The 6,469-nt window shown below is 35.5% G+C and overlaps 1 protein-coding gene across 5 annotated transcripts in view; it reads left to right on the top strand.

Annotated features, from left to right (window-relative positions):
* DIAPH2 (diaphanous related formin 2) overlaps positions 1–6,469 on the top strand; it is an 891,422-nt gene that overhangs the window by 357,662 nt on the left and 527,291 nt on the right. The window lies entirely within an intron of this gene.

Here is a 6,469-nt window from a genome sequence, read left to right as displayed (position 1 = left end):
ACTTTTTGATAGTGTGTACATGGAGAAGGAAAGGAAGTATGGGACCAAGCCCTGGTGTATTCTATCAGTTAGAGATTGGAGAAGGGAGGAAGATTTCAGCAAAGGAAATTGAAGAGAGTATGGCCAGAAAAAAGTGGAATAATATGGTGTCAGAGAACCAAGGTAAGAAAATGTTCCAAGAAGGAAGATATGATCTGACAGATTAGGGAGAAGGACTGTGAAATATCAATTGAGCTGGCAACATTGAGGTCATTGATGCCCTTAGGAAGTTTCAGAATAGAGTTTGACCTAGATGCCATGTTGGAGTGAGTTGAAGAGTGAAATAGGAGGTGAGGGGGTGTATGCACTGTGGCTAGATAACTCTTGCAAGGCTTGGTTCTGGAAGAGCACAGAGAGGGTGGTATCTGCAGGGTGTATGTTAGTAGGGGATTTAAGTTTTTTGTTCAGATGGGAAATGCTAAAGCATCTTTGAATGCTGTTGGGAGTAATAGAGTTGAGAAAGAAAGGTTGAAGATGTAGAAGAGTGATTAAAAAAAAACTGAAAAGAGAGGAGTACTAGATCCATATGTGGAAGAACTTACCTTTGATAGGAGGATCCTTTTCTCCTTTATAATAGGAAAGAAGGAGGTGGTGTAAATGCAGGTTTATTTGCTAGTGGCATGATTAGAATGTTTCCATTTGATTAGTGATTTCTATTTTCTCATGGGTTAGTCATCAGGGTTATCACCTAACAGTTTAGCAACAGTGTGATTTGATGAGAAGTAGATCATTTGAAGAAATTTGAAATAATTCTTGGTAAAGAGTTGCCACCATTGCTGGGCAATATTGAGTATTCATTTGAAATTGATGATTATTACTTTAGAGTGATATGACTCTTCCCAGTTAGGTCATTTTTCTTTTTTCAGAAATACTCAGCTGTGCAAATGCAGGCCTAGGAAATAGAGTAGAAGCATTAATTGGAAAGTGTGTTGAGTATGGTATGTTAGAAAATGATTACTAATGCCTAGTAATACTTATTTGGCCTTGGAATTTAAACTAGAGGGGGAGAGAATTGAGGACAGGAGAGGAATGATGGATGGTGGGTCAAAGGACTGGTGGTTTCAATGATACTTAGAGGTTGATTCAGCAGGGTTACTTGATCAATTAAGCAGGAACTATGGGAGAAAAGATCATCAGATATTGTGATTGAATTGGGATTTAGGAGGTTGAGTTATTTTTGGTGACCATGGTGTAGCCATGAGATTGAATGTCTTTGGTTGAATTCAGTACAACATAGATGTAAAGAAGCACAGAAAATTGAGAGACTAGATAGGTTTGGGATGTGGCTGATAAAGTCAGTGAAAACAACAGAATTTAGAGTGGACAAAAAAACGAACTCAGTTGGTCAAATCCTCCGTAAATGAAGGGGAGAGACTAAGAGATCTGAAGATAATGGAAAAAATGGTGTAGCTGGATTATGCTACCTATTTACCTCACAAGGGTAATATGAAAATTAAATATTGGCAAACAAATTACCTTATAAACTGATGACTGAATGAAGGTAACTTCATGCATTGTTAGAGGTAGCCCAATGAAAATGGATTCCATTGTGTTTATCTAGTTCGGATGGTACATTTAATGAGGACAGTTTAAGTGGAGTGACATTAATGATGGCTAGCTATGATTATAATCAATTTGTCAAGCTTAGATTGATCAGTTAGGTTTACATACTCCTCTTTATCTAAAAAAAAGCATGTTGTAAAGAAAAATATATAATTACAAATGATTTTAAAATAACATATGACAGTCATGATTTCAGAGATGAAATGTGCTTTCTACTCTGTTTCATAGGAATGGTGTATAAGGGACTTACTTGAAACAGTTTAGATTGGTCAGGTTAGCCAAGATTATATTTTGGGAGGTAACAAGGCTCAAGGGGAGTCCTAGTGTTTTAGTCTTGGTTCTCTGTGACTGTGTGACCTCAGTTCCATACACAGAAACATGGGGAGATTGTGTTAAGATATTTTTAAGAGATCCTCTGATTCTGTTTTATGATTCTATGAAAATAAATTTGAGACATTTCTATGAAAATTGTATCTTAGCTTTTAGTGTAGACAAATATAAATATATGCTATGTATATTTGTACCCCCTTGATACAGGATTCCAAGCTGTTAGTGATGGTGTGATTTAATGCCTCAGGTTTTCCTCTTATTCTGTAATATCATTTAAGTGGCATCATTAAATATAAATCATCATAAATATCATTAAATAGGCATATCTTTAAAATAAGACCAGGAAAATAGCATAACATAGTAAACTAAGAAACACTAAGGAAAGATGAGTTATATTTTAAGTTTTTATTTGGAAATCATTTCAAACTGACAGAAATTGTGAGAATATTGCAAAGAACACTCGTATATATCTTTTACCCAGATTCATATACTGTTGACCCCATTTCCCCCCCACACCCATCTCTTTCTGTCTCACTCCTCTCCCATCAACCCCATCTCCATCTCTGGCTCCATTTCTTCTTCAGCCTCCTTGAATCTGGGAACATTTCCACAGCCATTCTTTGTCTTTTAAAACATTGATATTTTTGAGCAATATGTATCTCCTTTTCTTTAACAGGATGTTTTTTCATCTTGAATATATCTAATGTTTCTTCATGATTAGATTTAGGATATGCATTCTTGGTCAGAATTATACAGAGGTCATGCTGTATCAAGTGTCACATCTAGAGGCACACAATCTCTGTCTGTCCCTTATAGATAGCATTCATTTTAATCACTTGGTCGAGATATTATATGATTTCTCCAGTGTGTAATTACTATTCTTCCTTCGAAACTAATAAGCAGTCTGTAGGGAGACATTTGAAGACCATGCAGATCTCCTGCTTCTCATCAAAATGTTCCCTTCGGTTATCCGATATTTTCCATAATGGTTGTAAAATGATGATTTTCCAACCTCCCTTCACACAGTTGGTAATCAGCATTCTGTTGTAAGCAAGACCTCTCCTTTCTCATCTATCAATCAATCAGTATATTGATGTATCTACTTATGATTGATTTGTTATCACTACGGACTTATAAATTCCTCTTTTGCAGTGGTTCATAATGCATTACTGAATGATTTTGGTGCTCAACTTTTCCCAGATTTGGTCAGAGGGAGCCCCCTTAAGCTATCCTTGTGACATACCTACCCCCTCCCTACACTTTTAGCACTACCTTACTTGCTGATATAAAGATATTTTAGTTTCATCTTGTACCTACTCTTCCATAGCCCTGGGATAGCTATTTCTCTGAGGAATCTGATTCCTTTTAGTGGGGAATCATATGACAGAGCAATACCTAGATACTAGGTGTGTGGTCACTGTTGCTGGAGTGAAGGAAAATAAAAACAATTTAAATCAACAGAGGGCAAAGCATTAAAAATGTAGTTAGGATATGACATTTTCACCCAAATCATTGGGTTTCACTTTTCAAATGTCCCATTGGTGTGACAGAGGTATGAAACCTCAAACCCATATGTGGTAGCCTAATTATAATTAATAAGTTTAATTTTCTTTTTTTTTTTTTGCGGTACGCGGGCGTCTCACTGCTGTGGCCTCTCCCGTTGCAGAGCACAGGCTCCAGACGTGCAGGCTCAGCGGCCATGGCTCACAGGCCCAGCCGCTCCGCAGCCTGTGGGATCCTCCCAGACCGGGGCACGAACCCGCGTCCCCTGCATCGGCAGACGGACTCTCAACCACTGCGCCACCAGGGAAGCCCAATAAGTTTAATTTTAAAAAATAATAATTAGTGTGTAAGGTGAGGAAGTAGCAAGTACTTACCTGTCCTAACATAAAGAAAATACTGCTAACTTGTGTAATGGCCATATATTAGTACTCTATTTGAGTTGCTTTGGTAACATAGTTAATAAAATGAGAAATTGAAATATCAAACAGAATTAGACAAGGGATTTTAGTGAGAAAACAGAATCTGTTTCCACCTCAGAAAGTTTCAGTTAAACAATAACTTTAATAATCCACTATGGAGTACTACAGATGAACAAAACTCTTCTTGAATTTGTATTTTCAACATAAAAAATCTCTCAGGTTATGGAGTTTCATAGAGTTTGTTCTGTGTATAAATAGTTCTTTGATTTTTCTGAACATATCTTTATGGTAGTTGGGAAATAACAGTTGATGAAACAAACTCCTACCTATTCAATAAATTGAATCATTAAATTCAAAATTCAATTCAAAACTCCTGCATTCCGTGTTCTACTTTATTTTCTGAAATCACCCTGTTTATTTGAATTCCTTTCCTCCTCCTAAGCATTTACATTTTTCTCTTCACTCTTGAATCACTTGATAATTGACCTTTCTAGAAATAAGCATACATGGAGCTACAGCAACAGAAACCTATTTAACACACTTAGATATGTTTTTATGCTCAAGACATTAAGTGAGCACTTACTGTATTCAAGGCATTGTGCAGGGAACTCTATTTCTTTAAAAGTTGTTTGAATTACTAGTGTTTCCAGTGAAGCTGATAATAGAGTATGGTCCCTCCCTACCAAACCACATTAGACCACCTTGTAAGATACATTACTCGTTAGGTTGCTAAGGCATAAGGTCAGAGCTTGAAGTTTATAACATAATGACATTTGAAGTTTTCCCTCTCTGTTCATTACCAGTGCCATATCTGGTAGTGAAAACAGATAATACTTTTTATCTCTCTTCTCTCCAAATATATTTCTTCCTAAAATCTTATATTTTTAGATATTAAGTTTTCTCTAAAACATATCTTGGAATTGATGGGGTACCGTTTCCCCCTTTAACATGACAGTGACAATTCAAGTGCTTGCTTTTTGAAACATTTTCCTGACATGTACAGATGAGGTATTTTTTCTTTAACCAGTGCTTCTTTTTGATTCATCTTTTCCTTTTATTGCCTCTTGCTCTATGAATAATTATGTATTCTCACTTGGTTCATTAAGTAGTAGTAGCATAATTATGAGAGTATATTTAAAGAATTTCTTTTAGATTGACCCAATCTATATGAGACATCAACAACTTACAAATAATTGAGCCATGTTTGTTTTTTTTCCCTCTCTGTAAAGGGAATACTAACATTGAAACTGGAGTCGTCTTTGGACTTTATTCAAATGTGTCAATTTTGTGAAACCATACAAAGATGTTCACTTAGCTTAAGGGAACAGAAGAACTTTGTTATGCTCTTTGAGTGTTACATTAAACTAGATCATTGCCTGAGGATCCTATTTAATATGTCCATCTGATTTATGATTTTTTTGTAGTCCTTTCTCCTTTGATTTGTCTCGTCTTTGGAAAACTTGGCATTTCTATTTTATTTTTCATACTGTCTCGATGATTATCTATGCATTCATTACTCTCAGTAATGTTACTTGCTAAATTTAAAGCAAATTATGTGGAATATTGTATCTTGAATTAACAGTCATGTGGCAGGAAGGAGGTAACATGGTTTGTAGGTTTACAGAATGATTTTTTAAAGTATCAGTTTACATAAATTCTTAAAACACTATATTTAGTGTCTGGTCCTATGGTATATCTAGGATAATGTTAAATATACTTTCACTCTCATTTTTATTATTGATTTAAAGAGACTTTAAATTTCTACAGGACATCACATTTCTCCCTTTCTGGCCATCTGTCATATAATTAAGGTGATATCAAAGACTGATTAGAATATTTAAGTCATTAAGATTTTAATTCTTAATTGTATAATCTCCCTTGGCAGGGCTGTTAACTTTTGGGATACAGGAGTGTAGAAATTCAGCAGAGACATTTATTTATTTTCTTTTATGAACAAGGCTATACAATTTGCATTTTTCCAGGTGGTAGTGGGAATATGAATAGATCACACAGCTGCTGGCTTGTGGGTTTGGGGGGTATGTTTAGCAGATGTTTGCAGAATCTGGAGTTTGAAGTATTCTCAAATATATAGAAAGAGACACAGATATCTGTTCTCTAGTTTAACATTTCATAATATCTATTTCTTTGTGATCTTGCTGGTATAAAACTGCCTTGCTTTGTTCCCTGGTTTTTTTTTGGCCCCTGCCCCTCAAAGGAATTTTAATAGCTTAGGGGATATTTCTACCAAAACCTTTGAATTAGATGGACATTTCTGTTAAGTAGTTGAATATATTTTCAAGAATAATGTGGGATTTCTATAATTAGCTCAAAAGTTTACCTACAAGAAAGAAAATGAAAACCGCAGCCAGCTTCATTTCCACGGCTCATTTCTATAGTAAAATCACCTACCTAGGCTAAAGAAGAACCATTTTCCCCATTTCATGAGATGAGATAGCCTGTGAAGAACTTGGGCCAACCTGATTTTTTATCATTTACCTCATTAGCTGCTTTGGTTAAAAATAAACACTGACGAACAACAGGGATTTGGGATGCACATGATTCAGTTTATAGGTCATCAATATAGTGATTACTGAATATGTGCTTTTAAGGCCAAT

This window comes from Pseudorca crassidens, chromosome X, assembly GCF_039906515.1.
Source record: "Pseudorca crassidens isolate mPseCra1 chromosome X, mPseCra1.hap1, whole genome shotgun sequence".
NCBI lineage: Eukaryota > Metazoa > Chordata > Mammalia > Artiodactyla > Delphinidae > Pseudorca > Pseudorca crassidens.
Note: the sequence above shows the minus strand (reverse complement) of the source record. Positions and strands in the feature narration are given on the sequence as shown.